General features: G+C 40.2%; 1 protein-coding gene and 1 long non-coding RNA gene across 4 annotated transcripts in view; one reads left to right on the forward strand and one right to left on the reverse strand.

The window, feature by feature from the left end:
- Positions 1 to 835: 835 nt before the first annotated feature.
- Positions 836 to 17,693, reverse strand: LOC139178003 (uncharacterized). Of its 2 annotated transcripts, XR_011562426.1 has the most exons (5): positions 17,574 to 17,693; positions 11,402 to 11,505; positions 7,336 to 7,408; positions 3,089 to 3,201; positions 836 to 923 (listed from the first exon to the last, which is right to left on the reverse strand). It is a non-coding gene; the product is annotated as an uncharacterized lncRNA (long non-coding RNA). The 2 variants fall into 2 exon arrangements; XR_011562425.1 differs by lacking the exon at positions 7,336 to 7,408.
- A 6-nt stretch (positions 17,694 to 17,699) lies between these two features.
- The window catches only part of CDC20B (cell division cycle 20B), a 68,357-nt gene continuing 68,147 nt past the window's right edge, over positions 17,700 to 17,909 (forward strand). The window contains exon 1 of one of the 2 annotated variants that reach the window (XM_070774683.1): positions 17,700 to 17,907. The gene's annotated coding sequence lies outside the window, so the exon portion shown is untranslated. The remainder of the gene's footprint in view (positions 17,908 to 17,909) is intronic. The other variant, XM_070774681.1, reaches the window with a different exon arrangement.

A 17,909-nucleotide genomic window follows, 5' to 3' on the forward strand; every position in this document is an offset into this window, starting at 1 on the left:
CCTGTTTGTTGAGGACTGACTGTATAATGGAGATTTTTCCCAACTATCAATGTTTCTAAGAGAATAGGAAATAAAAATGTGTTGATTTGAAGCTTCCATCTGTAGTATTAAAATTCAACAATGATCATAGATTGTAGAACTTAGACCAACCAACAAAAGCTTTTTTCAGATAGGAATATTTTATCCCATTTATTTAGAATTACTCATCTGACATAACAGACAATTTACATAATAGACTTGTAATTGGTTTTATTTTGTTAAAGTGTCCAGACAATGTATCTTCTTAGTCCTGGCACTTCAAGTAGACAGACTACTCCCATGGCCTTTAGTTTGCTACAGGAATAAAATGGCATTCCATTTTATCAGTTATTCATGAAAAAATTTATTTGAATCAAAACATAAGTAGAATCATTGGCTGGATGATTCTGTAGGTCACATGACTGAATTTAAATGTCAATCCTACTGTCTCCTCCTTAAAATAGATGTTGTGGGCTGTAATCTGTGTCATATGTGATAAGCATGATGTCTCGGTTTCAGCATAGGATTTTATGGGACAGGACAAAATTAGGGACATGAAGCAACCTATATGTGGAAAACACAAACAGATTTTCCCCAATTACTTCTTTCTCCTCCCCTCTCCCAGTTCTCTCTCTCATTTCTGCATCTAACAGAAAAGAGCACCAGTACTCTAATATCTGCAGCAGGCAGTTGAGATAAGAATGGAGGTAATCACATTTGGGTTTTAAGATAAGGGTTTGTTTTTTCACACATAATCGGGTGAGACAGGAGTTGCTAACATTTGCTAATGATGCTATCAACAAACCAGACTTTATGGTTTATGCTCCACTAATTTATTAGACATTTGTCTTCATGTTTGATGTTTCATGATCACAAGATTGTTGCTGTAGCTTCAGGCATCTTGTCTGCATTAAAGATAAAAAGAAAGGAGGGGTAGAAAGCTTCACAGATTGCTTCTGTCTCTTTGTTTAAGGAAGCAAAAAAGCATTTCCCAGGAAACTCCCGGGTGGGTTTTCACTCTAGTCTCAAAATCAGACCTGAGGCACACAGTTACCCTTACTTGCAAGGGAGGCTGGGGAATCTAGTTTCTCATTATCCTAGCCACTATAGTGACAGGTAGGCAAGAGGGAAAGGAGTTGGGGAAAGCTCTTAGACTGTCTAACAGGATCTGTCACAGAGGTTTGATTGGTGTCACTAATGTAGAGAAACCTGAAGAGAAAAGACAGGAGAAATGTGTCCTTTAGACTCTGACACCAGAGCTCGGGCCCCCTATCAGGGAGTGAGATGGGCTTCCATCCTCAGAGAGGACCCACGATAGTTCTTGGCCTTCTTTTGGGGACCTGGGAGCCTGAAAGGGATGGAAGCACTTGGAGGGCTGCAGCTAGAGCCCAAGACCTGGGTATGTGATGAGTCTTTAAGTGTGGGAGTCTCTGGGAATAAGATGAAAGAAATGATTGGTACTCAGGTCGGATTCTCCTTAATAAATTTTCACCTTCATCTTTTAACTAAAAAAAAAGGAAATAAGAATTTTATGCAAGTAGAATATGCTCATTGTAAAGTAATTCAGATAAACAGGAAACCATAATGAAGTAAGAAGTGATAATCCTACCATCTAAAGATACAATTCTGAATATTTTGGTATATTTTCTTTCAGAAATTTTTAATATATATACATATGTGAATGTATAAGTATGTTTGTGTGTATTTAAAACTTGGATCCTCTATACATATGATTATTGAATAGCAGCAGTGGACCATTGTATAGAAATGGTCAAAGGTTCTGCAGTCACATAGAGATGGTTGATTCCTATCATGGTCCTGAGGGGACTGGCCAGCTCGGTGACTTGGGTCTTACTGCTCAATTTTGAAACCAGGACAATAGACATTGTGAGACTGATCCAGGTGATGCACCTCAAATGCTTGACACAGTGCCTGTTACCTGACAAACACTATAGTTATCTGTTTGTATTAGTTATCTATGGCTGTGGTAACAAATTGCCATAAAGTTAGTGCTTAAAACAACACAAACTTACTATCTCATAGTTCTGTAGATCAGAGATGGCTAAGCTGGGTTCTCTGCTCTGGATTTCTTGGAAATCAAGGTGTTGGCTGGATCCTTATTTAGAAACTCTGGGAGGATTCCATTTCCAAACTCAGTCTGATTGTTGGCAGAATCCAGTTCCTTATGATGGCAGGGCCAAGGTCTGTATTGCCTGGCTTGCTGCAAACTGGGGACTTGTCTTTACTCCTAGAGCTGTCATTCTGGCCCTTGCATGTGGGCCCCTAAATCTCAAAGCCAGCAAGGTGTATAAAATCCTTCTCACTGGAATCTAACTCCTCCTTCTCTCTTGCTTCCAACTGGAGAAAACTGCCCATGAAGTAAAAATATAGGTATGCGTTAATGTCGAAAGTGTGGGCATAGATTGCATTTGGAGAGCAAATGTGGTGTCCTTGCTCACGGCTGAATTCTGGAGCCTACTTGTCAAATGTAGGGATCTAGAGAGCAATTTTATTGAGTGCTGGAGACATTCACAACAGTTTCTTAACTCTTGTAGGCAATCCTGGGGAGGAAATCCGGAAACAGTAAATTGAATCCAATTCTTCCTTCCCAGTGGAATTCCCTGCCTCAAGGTATCTCAGATTGAGTTATAGAAGGAAACTTGCCCAGGTCCTGGAGGCATCTTAGTCCCTTGGGAAAAGATGCATTGATTTAAAAAGAGAGAACATTTTATGCATATCTCAATGTCCCACAATTCTGAAAAGCTTAAAAATGTATTATCATGTGACCACAAGCCTATTAAAAATGTTATTTAAAAGTTCTACATTTTTATTCTAACTCACTGGGTTAACTGAGTTTTTCTTGCCATCCCAAGTACCTAACAGATCTTTCTTTGAAAAAAATATATTCTCGTATTAACGAATCCATCTTCATCTAGTACCTCTTTCTTCTTGGAGTGATCTTTGATTCACTCATTTATGAGGTCCTGTGTATTATTTTCATGTAGTTGTTCATATTGTATTGCCACTTACATCTAGAATTAATCTGAGACCATTTGTAATGAAAACTTACATGAAATAGGATGGTTAAAACTGAGTACCATTGGGAATTCCTTGGTGGTCCATTGGTTAAGACTTTCACTGTGCAGAACCAGGGTTTAGTCCCTGGTCAGTGATCCCCAGGAGCTGCAAGGTGTGGCAACAAAACAAACAAACAAAGAAAATTGAGTATCATTCCATGTAAGGAAATCTGCATACTTAGGATAGTAATTTGCTTTGATTCAGTTAGCCCTGCACTTTAAGATCTATAGCCTTCCTTTAGACAAACACCTGTTCAAACTTGCATGGTGGTGGTGGTGGTTTAGTCGCTAAGTCGTGTCCGACTCTTGTGACCCCATGGACTGTAGCCTGCCAGGCTCCTCTGTCCATGGGATTCTTCAGGCAAGAATACTAGAGTGGGTTGCCATTTCCTTCTATTTTCAATATTTACTTTTAGCTGCTTAACAAAACACAATGTAAATCAGACATAACAATTATTTACATTTATTCATATTGTACTGATGCAAGGGAAAAGAAACACCACAGATTTACTTAGGATTTATATGGATAGCCAAGTAATAATTAGAAATTGCATTTAGGTATAGGATGTGGAAAATTCAATTATTTTTAAGTCATGTCATGGTTTAAAGCAAATACAGATACACTGTTCTGTGAGGGATAATGATGGTTTTGAGCACTTTTATAAGATCATGCCTAACCCTCAAGGTTTCAGGATTTCTCTTTCATTTATTTCTTTATAATGGAAATTCCTAATGTAGAAGATACCTCTTAGGGTTGCTTCCAAGCACATCATGACTCCCCTTTTCTGGGAAGAGATCTAAGGACACAGGACTGGTTCTGTTTGGTTTAGGCTATCACCCAACTCTCGCCCTTATCATCCACATCACCAACAATAGCTGATTGAACCAAGGGATTCTTTTTTTTTTTTTCAACAGAATTATTGTAATACATTTTACATACTATGTAATTCACTGATTTGAAATGTGCAACTTAACATTTTTTAGTGTATTCAAGGGTTTTGCCACCATCTCCACAGTTCAATTCAGCTCAGTCACTCAATCGTGTCCGATTCTTTGCATCCCCATGGTCTGAAGCACGTCAGGCTTCCCTGTCTACCACCAACTCCTGGAGCTTGCTCAAACTCATGTCCATCAAGTTGGTGATGTCATCCAACCATCCCATCCTCTGTCGTCCCCTTCTCCTCCTGCTCTCAATCTTTCCCAGCATCAGGGTCTTTTCAAATGAGTCAGTTCTTCACATCAGGTGGACAAAGTATTGGAGTTTCAGCTTCAACATCAGTCCTTCCAATGAATATTCAGGACTGATTTCCTTTAGGATGGACTGGTTGGATCTCCTTGCAGTCCAAGGGACTCTCAAGAGTCTTCTCCAACACCATAGTTCAAAAGCATCAATTTTTTGGCTCTCAGCTTTCCTTTTAGACCCAACTCTCACATCCATACACGACTATGGGAAAAACCATAGCTTTGACTAGACAGACTTTTGTTGGCAAAGTAATGTCTCTGCTTTTTAATATGCTGTCTAGGTTGGACATTGCTTTTCTTCCAAGGAGCAAGCATCTTTTTATTTCATGGCTGCAGTCACCATCTGCAGTGATTTTGGAACCCAGAAAAATAAAATCTCTCACTGTTTCCATTGTTTCCCCATCTATTTGCCATGAAGTGATGGGACCAGATGCCATGATCTTTGTTTTTTGAATGTTGAGTTTTAAGCCAGCTTTTTCACTCTCTTCTTTCACTTTCATCATGAGGCTCTTTAGTTCTTCTTCACTTTCTGCCATAAGGGTGGTGTCATCTGTGTATCTGAGGTTATTGATATTTCTCCTGGAAATCTTGATTCCAGCTTGTGCTTCATCCAGCCCAGCATTTCACATGATGTACTCTGCATAGAAGTTAAATAAGCAGGATGTCAATATACAGCCTTGACGTACTCCTTTCCTCATTTGGAACCAGTCTGTTGTTCCATGTCCCATTCTAACTGTTGCTTCATGACTTGCATACAGATTTCTCAGGAGGCAGGTAAGCTGGTCTGGTATTCCGATCTCTTGAAGAATTTTCCAGTTTGTTATGATCCACACAGTCAAAGACTTTGGCATAGTCAATAAAGCAGAAGTAGATGTTTTTCTGGAATTCTCTTGCTTTTTCTATGACCCAACAGATGTTGGCAATTTGATCTCTGGTTCTTCTGCCCATTATAAACCCAGCTTGAACATCTGGTAGTTTATGGTTCACGTACTGTTGAAGCCTGACTTGGAGAATTTTGAGCATTACTTTACTAACATGTGAGATGAGTGCAATTGTGTGGTAGTTTGAACATTCTTTGGCATTGCCTTTCTTTGGAGTGAAAACTGACATTTTCCAGTCCTGTGGCCACTACTGACTTTTCCAAATTTGCTGACATATTGAGTGCAGCACTTTGACAGCATCATCTTTTAGGATTTGAAATAGCTCAACTGGAATACCATCACCTCCACTAGCTTTGTTCAGAGTAATGCTTCCTAAGGCCCACTTGACTTCACATTCCAGGATGTCTGGCTCTAGGTGAGTGATCACACCACTGTGGTTATTTGGGTCATGAAGATCTTTTTTGTATAGTTCTGTGTATTCTTGCCACTGCCTCTTAATATCATCTGCTTCTGTTAGGTCCATACTTTGTCCACCTGATGTGAAGAACTGACTCACTGGAAAAGACCCTGAGGCTGGTTAAGACTGAAGGCAGGAGGAGAAGGGGATGACAGAGGATGAGATAGTTGGATGGCATCACTGACTCAATGAACATGAGTTTGAACAAGCTCTGGGAGTTGCTGATGGACAGGGAAGCTTGGTGTGCTGCACACCATGGGGTTGCAAAGAATAGGACACGACTGAGCAACTGAACTGAATGGCAGTGATGATTCTTTCATGATTTTCATCTCTGAAACATTTTAATGACTTCACTTCATTATATATATGTGGAATAGCTTATTTAATCAACACCCTGTGGCTGGATATTTAAAAATATATATGGGATTACGCTCATTTCTATAATTCTCTCAAAAGTGAACAAAACGGTAGGAAATCAAGAGAAGTAAGGCATTTCTTCCAAAATTCAGATTTTCCAGGCTTTATAATGGTGGGACAGTTTTGAGTTCTATAATCTAAGATAAATATTGAAACCTGAGGCTTCAGAATAGCACAGTAAACAAAGCACTGAGAAATAGGAATTGAAATTATTTAATCTTAGGAAGCTTACAGACGACAATATATTTATATAAATGAATATCCCACAACACCTTGCATTTTCATGTGTCCCCTCTTGCGACTGTCAGGATTAAAACTATTACTGTGCTTGTTTCCTCTTCACTTTTAGTCCAAGAGCTCTCCAAGGGCAGAAATGAACTCAGTTCTCTGTTTACCCTGTAGTGTGTGCTGTCTATTGAGCAGGAGTTGAACATAATCATGATCTCTCAGAGAACTAGAGAGCAGCCAGAGTTTAGTCCTGCCTACAGTAACTATGCTGATTTTCATCAGTGTTTAAAGGAATTGCCAGCCATGAGACTCTGTATGCTATTGTGTGTTTCCTAGTCCCGTGAAGAATTTAAGAAGCTTTTCCTCTGCCTTACTCTAGTAAATCAGGTCATTGTGTATAGTATTACTGAAATGTAAACATAATTGTGTTGAAATTATGACCAAGTTGCTAATTTGAACTGTTTGAAATGTTAACTAAATGCTTCTGTATTTACACAGGTATATTTACTCATTGGATAAGTATAGTTGGAAGTGTTTCATTTAAGTGTGATGGTCTAACAGTCTTGTGCTTCAGCTGAGGGGCAAGTTTTCCATAAAAGTGAGACAATTCAAGTTTTCTGAGCAATTTGAAAAACTAATATCTAGGAGATAAAGCTATAAAACCTCAAGAAAAATTAAGAATGGTAGCCCCTGTGGCACACAGCCAATCCATGTACTCAAATTATGCTCTTAAACTTTGAAGGTTGTTCTAAAATTGTACTAGCTTCTTGGCAGTAAGGTAACAGTAAACTTTTAGGTTTTAGGACTCACACCTTCCTACACTGGATGACAAAATAATTTAGGTGGCTTATACCTTGCTATAAAGTAGGTCTGATTCTGGTGCATGTCAACTGGTGTTTAACAACAGGAAACAGAAAATGTCCTTGATGAGATCTTCACTTTTATTTGGCAGCAGGTAACAAAGTAAAGGCTCTTATTTAGTCAAATCTCCTGTTAATAAAGACAAACATCCTACCTCGTCTCCTTACGTGTTGTCCCGGGGCGGGAGGCGGTAAGCAGAGAAACAAGTTTATAAATGCTTCAATTCCCTGGCAAAATCAAGTAGGTTGGAGCTGTGTGAGTTAAATATTACTTTAGAAGAGCTCCTGGACTTCCCTGGTGGTCCAGTGGTTAAGACTCTAGGCTCCCCCTGCAAGGAAGCACAGGTTCGATCCCTAGTGGGGGGACCAAGATCCCACATGCTGCGTGGTACAGACCAAACCAAACCAAAACCTCCTTCCTTTAATTCACTGCTGAAGTTTGTAGTACAGTGGCTGAATATAGTTAGCATTCAATAAATTTCAGCTATTAGTTGTTTTTTTATTAAGGAAATATCAATTTAAAAACTTACTCAAAAAGCTAATGGGTACACCTACAATTAACAATGAATTTAAAGAATCAAAGTGAAAAGAAAATGGCGAGTTAGAAGTCAAAGGTACCAGGATGCATATTATGTTGCTTTTTTTTTTTTTAACCTAATAAGATAGTCCTGTAGTCCTGAAAAATTTAGTGGATTTATTACTTTTCCTTGTTCACAGTGCCACCTTCAGGAAGAAATTTCATTTTAATTTAGTGCAAATGCATTCTTATTGATTTGAGCTAGGTCAAATACCTGATGATTAGGCATAATAAAGACAATGTTAGTTTTAATTTAATCCATTATCATGAGAATGTCTGATTTTTTTCTGCCTGGCTGTGTTCAATGCAGAGTTTTAAAATTTTGATGTGGGGCACTTAAAAAATTGATTAGAAAGGGAATGTAAATGTTTCTAACTTATTTTATTTCAGAACATCATACTTAGATCATAATATATAAATTATTAAAAAGAAGAGGGTGGTATTGGAATCAAGGTGACTCCAGAGTCCAGTTTCTTAATATCTATATTATACAACCTCCTGGAATAACCTTTACTTGGAATCATAGAAATCAGAGCTATGTACCTAAGGTAGAGGCTTTAATTTAAACTTTGCTTTGTATTTGGGAAAATTGAAGCCAAGATCTTGTCCAAAGTCTCCTGGACAGGAGAAATTAAATAAGAGGTCTTGTCCAAGATCTCCTGTAGCTGAATGTCATATATTTACCACTTCCTTCGAAGTGGGGTGAATTATGATAAATCCTAATCAGAAGAAGAAGAGGGTGCTCTGGCATCAAAAATTAGGGGCTGGGATATGATTTGAAAAGTTAAGAAAGGAAGTTATGTTTGAACTCTGGAATCAGGGAAGAAATTAACTAGGTTGAGGAGGAGGGGCATTCAGTTCAGTTCAATCGCCCAGTCCTGTCCGACTCTTTGCGACCCCATGAATCACAGCACGCCAGGCCTTCCTGTCCATCACCAACTCCCAGAGTTCACTCAGAGTCAGTGATGCCATCCAGCCATCTCATCCTCTGTCGTCCCCTTCTCCTCCTTCCCCCAATCCCTCCCAGCATCAGAGTCTTTTCCAATGAGTCAACTCTTCGCATGAGGTGGCCAAAGTACTGGAGTTTCAGCTTTAGCATCATTCCTTCCAAAGAAATCCCAGGGCTGATCTCCTTCAGAATGGACTGGTTGGATCTCCTTGCAGTCCAAGGGACTCTCAAGAGTCTTCTCCAACACCACAGTGCAAAAACATCAATTCTTTAGTGCTCAGCCTTCTTCACAGTCCAACTCTCACATCCATACATGACCACAGGAAAAACCATAGCCTTGACTAGACGAACCTTTGTTGGCAAAGTAATGTCTCTGCTTTTCAATATGCTATCTAGGTTGGTCATAACTTTCCTTCCAAGGAGTAAGCGTCTTTTAATTTCATGGCTGCAGTCACCATCTGCAGTGATTTTGGAGCCCAGAAAAATAAAGTCTGACACTGTTTCCACTGTTTCCCCATCTATTTCCCATGAAGTGATGGGACCGGATGCCATGATCTTCATTTTCTGAATGTTGAGCTTTAAGCCAACTTTTTCACTCTCCACTTTCATTTTCATCAAGAGGCTTTTGAGTTCCTCTTCACTTTCTGCCATAAGGGTGGTGTCATCTGCATATCTGAGGTTATTGATATTTCTCCCGGCAATCTTGATTCCAGCTTGTGTTTCTTCCAGTCCAGCGTTTCTCATGATGTACTCTGCATATAAGTTATATAAGCAGGGTGACAATATACAGCCTTGATGAACTCCTTTTCCTATTTGGAACCAGTCTGTTGTTCCATGTCCAGTTCTAACTGTTGCTTCCTGACCTGCATACAGATTTCTCAAGAGGCAGGTCAGGTGGTCTGGTATTCCCATCTCTTTCAGAATTTTCCACAGTTTATTGTGATCCACACAGTCAAAGGCTTTGCATAGTCAATAAAGCAGAAATAGATGTTTTTCTGGAACTCTCTTGCTTTCCCATGATCCAGCGGATGTTGGCAATTTGATCTCTGATTACTCTGCCTTTTCTAAAACCAGCTTGAACATCAGGAAGTTCACGGTTCACATATTGCTGAAGCCTGGCTTGGAGAATTTTGAGCATTACTTTACTAGCGTGTGAGATGAGTGCAATTGTGTGGTAGTTTGAGCATTCTTTGGCATTGCCTTTCTTTGGGATTGGAATGAAAACTGACCTTTTCCAGTCCTGTGGCCACTGCTGAGTTTTCCAAATTTGCTGGCATATTGAGTGCAGCACTTTCACAGCATCATCTTTCAGGATTTGAAATAGCTCAACTGGAATACCATCACCTCCACTAGCTTTGTTCATAGTGATGCTTTCTAAGGCCCACTTGACTTCACATTCCAGGATGTCTGGCTCTAGGTGAGTGATCACACCATTGTGATTAACTATAGTTATTAAGAATTACATTTATGTACATATATACATATGTACATAATGCCTAGGGGCACTAGGAGGAATGAAATATATGAAAACCTCAAGATGAAAGGAATATGGTTTCTTTAAGAAAAGGAAAAGTTACTGCAAATACAATGCAAAGGGGTGTATGGTTCCAGGTGAGGCTGGAGAGAAAAGCAGAGGCCAGATCATAGAGGAACTGTTGGCCTTGTGAAGATTCTGGTCTTAGGAAGACTTAAGCAGAGGAGTGACATGATCTCTCCTTAAAAGGGATCACTCTGACTTTACTATAACAAAAAATGGGTTAGAGAAGAAGAAAGGATATGGGAGAATAGCCAGACAGTCATGGCTATTGTTAGGGCCAGAGGTATTATCACTTATGGCTGCATCTCTACAGATTTGTAGCAAGAGCTTGGTTAGAGGAAGATGCTCACACACTTTGCTGAAGACATCTCAGAATGGTGGGTTCTTGTCATAGTCTCATAATAGATTTGAACCACAGGACTTCAAATCCCAGACTTTCCATCATCTCTTCCTTTGGAAACCTTTAGCCTTTTTCTCTCATCTTCTATGTCCTGTATTCTGGCCTGGAGAATTCCATGGACCATACAGTACATGGGGGTCGTAAAGAGTTGGACACGACTGAGCAACATTCACTTCTATGTCCCAGGTTTCACTTTGTTAGGTTGCAGATGATCCATAAATTGCTTTATTCATTTCTTGATATTAGCAGAACAAGACCTCTTAAAACTTACATGTGCTTTTTCTAAGAGAATGAATGAAAAGGATCATTTAAAGATTAAAATTCCAAACTATCTGTATGTTTTCAATGCAAATACATCCAGTTAGGGAAAGAGCATCAAATTCATTGTAATTTTTAAGCCTTTTTTCACATTTAGTTTACTCTTGTGATTTTATCATCTTTTTTTTTTTCAATTAAAAAAAGAATTTATGGTACCTCAGACTAAGAAGATGGTTGTGAAAAGTGAGTAAAATTTAGGAGGTAAAATTGACTGGATCTGGTAGTGGATAAAACAAAGAAAAGGAATGAGATATCAAGGATGCTGGCTTATATCACTGGATGGATTACAGCACATTCACTGAGTCAGTGAATATTGCAGGAGGCCAAGATTTTGGGGGAAGGTCTTTAGTCTGCTCTTAGTAAAAGTCTGAGGTGCTTGTGAAGCTTGTTTGTCTGGATTAGGTATAGGTAACTGACACCATGAACAAGGTTGAGATTACCTGTGGAGAGTAGGTATAGTGTTAAGAGGAAACCCCCGCAGTGGTGGGCTGGAGCTGATCTGCAGTGCTCTCCTCTTCCCATTGCTGCGTGTCATGTTGGTAACCTGAAAGAGGCAACGGTGGAAATATTTACAACACAGAAATTGGCAAAAACTTCAAATTTTAGGTCCTGCCCTGCCTCTCAACTGATTATCAGCATGCTATTTAAACATTTCAAAAGCTTACTAAGAATGAACTAATAGTAGCTACTAAGAAAAAGGAAAACCAAGAAGACAAAGGAAGACCAAGCTTTAGTCTCTGGAAATGCCTTAATTTGTTAAGTAGAACAATACAGAATTTTAAACAAAAATAAATCAAGTAGAATGTTTTTGTTGAGTGTAACATACTTCATTCTTACTAAAATGTATGTAATAAATAAAATTAAAAACTTAAATCAGAAGATTTAGAGTATAATAGGCCAGGTTGGTCCTTTAAACACATTATTTTAATTAGGATTATAAGAGGATATAATGGCTTAGCTGGAATTACATTGAAAATTTTAACCATAGAACAAGTTTCATCTATTTAGAATGCAAATTTTTAATGCATTGTATTGTTGAGCCTTTAAAATTCTTATCTGTCACATTTGTGTTAACTGACTTCTAATGTAGGTATCCAAATACTTATAAAATTAAAAAAAAATTAAAAAATAAATCTAGTAAACAAATAAATTATGCAGAGATTGAAATAATAATTTTGATCTTGTTAGTACACCATGGGCTAACTAAATTTCTCTAACATCTAAGTTTCCAGCCATCTGCAGATGTCTTGAACTTGGACTATGAAAATGACACAGAAGAGCAAACATAAAAAATCTATGGTTATATGAAACTTGGTTTTCCGCTCTCATATTAACTTATCACTTAAGGGTATAGGTCTTCAATTTTATTTTATCCTATTTAAATCTGATAAATTAGCCTATTACTGTTGCATGGGTGATGGCAGAGACAAAAGATTTTGTTTTTAATTAAAAATTTTTTTGTTGAAGTATAACTGACATATAACATTATATTAGCTTCAGGTGTACAACATGATTTGGTATTTGTATATGTTGGGAGATGAACACCACAATAAATCTAGTTAACATCTGTCACCATGCTATGCTGTGTGTGCTTAGTCACTAAGTCGTATCTGACTCTTTGCAACCTCATGGACTGTATCCCGCCAGGCTCCTCTGTGCATGGAGATTCTCCAGGCAAGAATACTGGAGTGGGTTGCCATGCCCTCCTCCAGGGGATCTTCCCAACCCAGGGATCAAATCCAGATCTCCAGCATTGCAGGCAGATTCTTTACCAGCTGAGCTACCAGGGAAGCCCCATCTATTGCCACACATAGCTATAATTTTTTCTTAAGAACAAAGGACTTTGTTATTCACAACACAGCAAGAGGCATGAACATCATATTTACATCAATTCACCTTGTCCCCAAATCCCACAGGGATGATGTGAAGGGTCCAAATAGATGCCTTTCCCCACAGTAGGTTGCATTAGAGAAGAGGGAAACTTAGTTGGGGAATCTGTTTCTTTTACAGTGAGCAGAAGAAAGCCTGTTCTTTGTTCCAGATGGAGAGGTTACCCCATACCTCAAGACTGCTTGTTGCAAATTCTGAGAAATGGTTTACCAGTCATTCATTCAGACTTTGCATCCCATCCTTAGCATATTCAACAAGACATGCAGGAATGCAGGAGACCCATGGGGGAATGTCTTCCAAGATAAATGTTAGGGTTTCTAGTCCTAATCAGTTTATTGGCATTCGAGTTGCATGGTCAGAGATGGCGAGATGATGACTCAGTTCAGTTCAGCTGCTCAGCCGTGTCAGACTCTTTTCAATCCCATGGACTGCAGCCGGCCAGGCTTCCCTGTCTATCACCAACTCCCAGAGCTTGCTCAAACTCATGTCCATTGAGTTGGTAATGCCATCCAACCATCTCATCTCATCTTCTGTCGTCCCCTTCGCCTCCTGCCTTTAGTCTTACCCAGCATCAGGGTCTTTTCCAATGAGTCAGTTCTTCACATCAGGTGGCCAAAGTATTGAAATTTCAGCTTTAGCATCAGTCCCTCCAGTGAATATTCAGGACTGATTTCCTTTAGGATTGACTGGTTGGATCTCCTTGCAGTCCAAGGGACTCTCAAGAGTCTTCTTCAACACCACAGTTCAAAAGCATCAATTCTTCGGCGCTCAGCTTTCTTTATAGTCGAACTCTCACATCCGTACTTGACTATTGGAAAAACCATAGCTTTGACTAGATGGACCTTTGTTGGCAAAGTAATGTCTCTACTCTAGTTGTGACTTAAAGCAGAGTATTACCAAGTTCTTAGTGCCTACTTTAGTTGTTAATTGGTGAACAGTATGATACAGAGTACGTCAAGGCTGTATATTGTCACCCTGCTTATTTAACTTCTATGCAGAGTACATCATACGAATTGCTGGGCTGGATGAAGCACAAGCTGGAATCAAGATTGCCGGGAGAAATATCAATAACCTCAGATATGCAGATGACACCACCCTTATGGCAGAAAGTGAAGAGGAACTCAAAAGCCTCTTGATGAAAGTGAAAGTGGAGAGTGAAAAAGTTGGCTTAAAGTTCAACATTCAGAAAATGAAGATCATGGCATCTGGTCCCATCACTTCATGGGAAATAGATGGGGAAACAGTGGAAACAGTGTCAGACTTTATTTTTCTGGGCTCCAAAATCACTGCAGATGGTGACTGCAGCCATGAAATTAAAAGATGCTTACTCCTTAGAAGGAAAGTTATGACCAACCTAGATAGCATATTGAAAAGCAGAGACATTACTTTGTCAACAAAGGTCTGTCTAGTCAAGGCTATGGTTTTTCCTGTGGTCATGTATGGATGTGAGAGTTGGACTGTGAAGAAGGCTGAGCGCCAAAGAATTGATGCTTTTGCACTGTGGTGTTGGAGAAGACTCTTGAGAGTCCCTTGGACTGCAAGGAGATCCAACCAGTCCATTCTGAAGGAGATCAGCCCTGGGATTTCTTTGGAAGGAATGATGCTAAAGCTGAAACTCCAGTACTTTGGCCACCTCATGCGAAGAGTTGACTCATTGGAAAAGACTCTGATGCTGGGAGGGATTGGGGGAAGGAGGAGAAGGGGACGACAGAGGATGAGATGGCTGGATGGCATCACTGACTCGATGGACGTGAGTCTGAGTGACTCTGGGAGTTGGTGATGGACAGGGAGGCCTGGCGTGCTGTGATTCATGGGGTCGCAAAGAGTCGGACAGGACTGAGCGACTGATCTGATCTGATGATACAGACGTGGAAAGAATATTAGAACTCCTAATTTTATAAGTAATCAGACTTTTGGGAGAGGAGTAACTTGGCTAAAATCACACTGCAAGTTAATGGCAGGACAAGAGTGTCTAGCTTGCACTAGAAGTCCACTGTCCTTTCACCCATCCAGTTTCTATTCTACTTCTCCGGAAATGTTCTCAACTCAGAACAATTATGAGGTACTAATTTACATTACCCCAGCTCAAATCAGAATTCAGTTCATTTCCAATTGTAGATATGTAACTGTCTAGAGTAGGGCAGGTCCCTGTCAGGGGTAGTTTTTCTCAAACTTAAGCTTAAGTCTTAAATCAAAAGGTTGCATGGTGAGCACAGAATTGGAATATATGAGTATTCTAATGATATAATCATCAAACCAGAGAAGCCACATGGATTCCTTTTGATTTAGGATATTTCTATTTAGATAATGAGGTTGGAATTTTAGAATGTATTCACTCACATAATATTTATTGACCATCTGCTATGTGTCAGACATCTATTATGTGTAGGCTCTGGGCCCAAGGATAGTCTTCTCTTGACAAGTGCTTTATAGAGATGTATTATTCAAACACTCTTTTAAGTTAGACAGCTAAGTGCCATTACTTTATCTCAAAAGAAAAAAATTATTATCTTAGAGGCCTTATATGATTTCTCTTCATTCTCATCATAAATCAGTACAGTAGAAAATAATTACCACATTTTGCAGATGAGGAACTTGAGACTTACAGGGGCCAAATAACATTTTCAAGTCACACAATTAGCAAGTAGTAGGAAGGTCTTTAGGAGAAGGCAATGGCAACCCACTCCAGTACTCTTGCCTGGAAAATCCAATGGACAGAGGACCAGAGAAAATCCCATGGGGTCGCACAGAGTCGGACACGACTGAAGCGACTTAGCAGCAGCAGCAGCAGGAAGGTCTTTCTTTTGTGGCTCTATTGTCCTAGTTCCCAGGTGACTCAATGGTAAAGAATCTGCCTGCCAAGCAGGTAACTGGTGTTCAGTCCCTGGGTTGGGAAGATCCCCTGGAGAAGGAGATAGCAACACCCTCCAGTATTTTTGCCTGGGAAATCCCACGGGTGCAGAAGAGCCTGGGCTACAGTCCATGGGGCAACAAAGAGTCAGACATGACTTATGGACTAAACAACAACAACAAATCCTAGTTCCATGATTTGGGAAAGATCCTAATCTCAAATCTGCAAATCAATTCAGCAAACATTTACTGAATGACAACGATGTACAAAGTTTACTATGTGCAAGGCAGTGAGCTATTCTCTAAAGAGGACACAGAGATGAAAAAGCAAGATTCTTGAATACTTGAAGGTTACAATACAGTGGAGAACATACACACATACTTATATGTAAAAGCTGGAATTAAGTAGACAAGCAGTACAAAAGATATGCTATGGGAACATAAGGAGGAGAAAAAATTCCATCTAAGAAGATCTGAGAAGGCTTTTGGGAAATGGGAACTGAAATTTTATGATCAGATTGCCAGGAGAAGATAGGGGAAAAGAGCTCTAAGGTGAGGCTCCCTCAGCAAAGGCCTGGAGGCAGGACAGTGCTGGGCCTTACCCACAGCATGGAGGACTAGAGATATTTTGGTGGAATTGTGGGAGATGATGCAAGAAAGGTAAAGAGATGTTAGAATCACAGAGGACTTGTATTTGAGCTAGAAAATTTAGAGCTTAATTCTGTGTGTAAAGAAGATCCTTTCAGGGATTTGGGGCAAGGGAGAAATATGATTAGCTCAAGATGATGCTTACTGCCTTTAAAAGCTTTGTCTCTGGGTCTGCACTGCTTTGCCTAGTGCATGGTACTTGCTGGGTACAAATAAACATGTGACATGAAGGGAGGTGGAGTAGACTAGTGGTTGAATTATCAGTTAGGTTCTTGTAATCTTCAAAAGGAGGACAGATGGAATCAACACTACAGAGGAAAAAACCTGTCTTTGATAGCAGATTTCAGTACATGATAAAGGGAGAGTTAAGGGTGACTTTGACTTTGCTCCACAAGGAAGATAGCAATATTGGGAACAAGGTGCAAACAAAAAGAACAGGTCATTTGGGGAGGATGGGAATAGGGAAAGATTCTCAATTCTGTTTTGGATTATGTTGTATTTGAAGTGCTGGTAGGATATCTAATAAAAGAATTTTCAGATCTAGAGCCTTTATGAGCCCTCTTTTCTTTGAGGGGGTATCATGGTCATATGCCTGACTTCATCTGTTGTGTTTTATACAGATTTGTTCTCATTTTGGTTTGATAGTTAACTTTACATCCCTTAAATTCGTGGGGAAATAACTTAATACCCTATGTAAGAGCTACCCTGCCGAGAAAGAGAAGGGGGAAATGAGTTAAGTGGTTGGAGGGGAAGGGATATGATTTTTATGCTTTCAGCTGCCGACTTTACTCTCCATCGTCATTAACTGGGGTATGGATGGCGAAAAACATTTTAAAGGGACAGACTCTTAAGAAATCATTCAGTAACGGGACAACATGCATGTACTTTTACTGCTAACTGAAAAATGTCGTGTAACCAGAGGTGACGGACTCTACTGGCTACTCTTCTGATTGACGCTTTTACAGAGCTAGAACCTTCACAGGTTACGTTTTTAGAGTCCTACTCATAGTCAGAATTATAAGGGGATACACTGATTTCTTCCCCCGCCCTATTTTAAGCTATGTATTTTGGGGAGAAAGCACTCTCGGAGAGTTTATTAGTTTCCTCCCTTTCCCCTCACTCCTCCTCCATAATGGAGAGATCTGAAATCCGTCTTCATCCAGTCTCGCACCCGCACACCCACCGTCCCCCTCCTCTCCGGCCCCACGCAGGCTTTCCCCTCACCCGGCGTGGCTTGTGTCCCCGGACCGTTGGCGCAAACACCAACCGTCCCTCCTGTCCCGTAAGGCGCGCGCGCGCAGGGCGGGTGGGGCGGGCGCGCGGGCGCTGGAGCGCGAGCTGGGTTGTGGACGCGCTACCAGCCTCCAGCCGCGCGGGAGGAGCCGCGGTCCGAGCGCCGCGCCAACAGACCGTTGGAATTGGGGCGGGGGAGCTCTCCGGTTTGCGTTTCTGGGAAAGCAGTTGAAATCAGTGAAGTAGAAAAAGCAAGTTGCGAAACAGATAAGCATAGTAAGATCCCATCTGTGTAGAAAGCTTCACAGAGCCGGATTATTTATGTGT

Source organism: Bos indicus, chromosome 20, assembly GCF_029378745.1.
Source record: "Bos indicus isolate NIAB-ARS_2022 breed Sahiwal x Tharparkar chromosome 20, NIAB-ARS_B.indTharparkar_mat_pri_1.0, whole genome shotgun sequence".
In the NCBI taxonomy this organism is placed as follows: Eukaryota; Metazoa; Chordata; class Mammalia; order Artiodactyla; family Bovidae; genus Bos; species Bos indicus.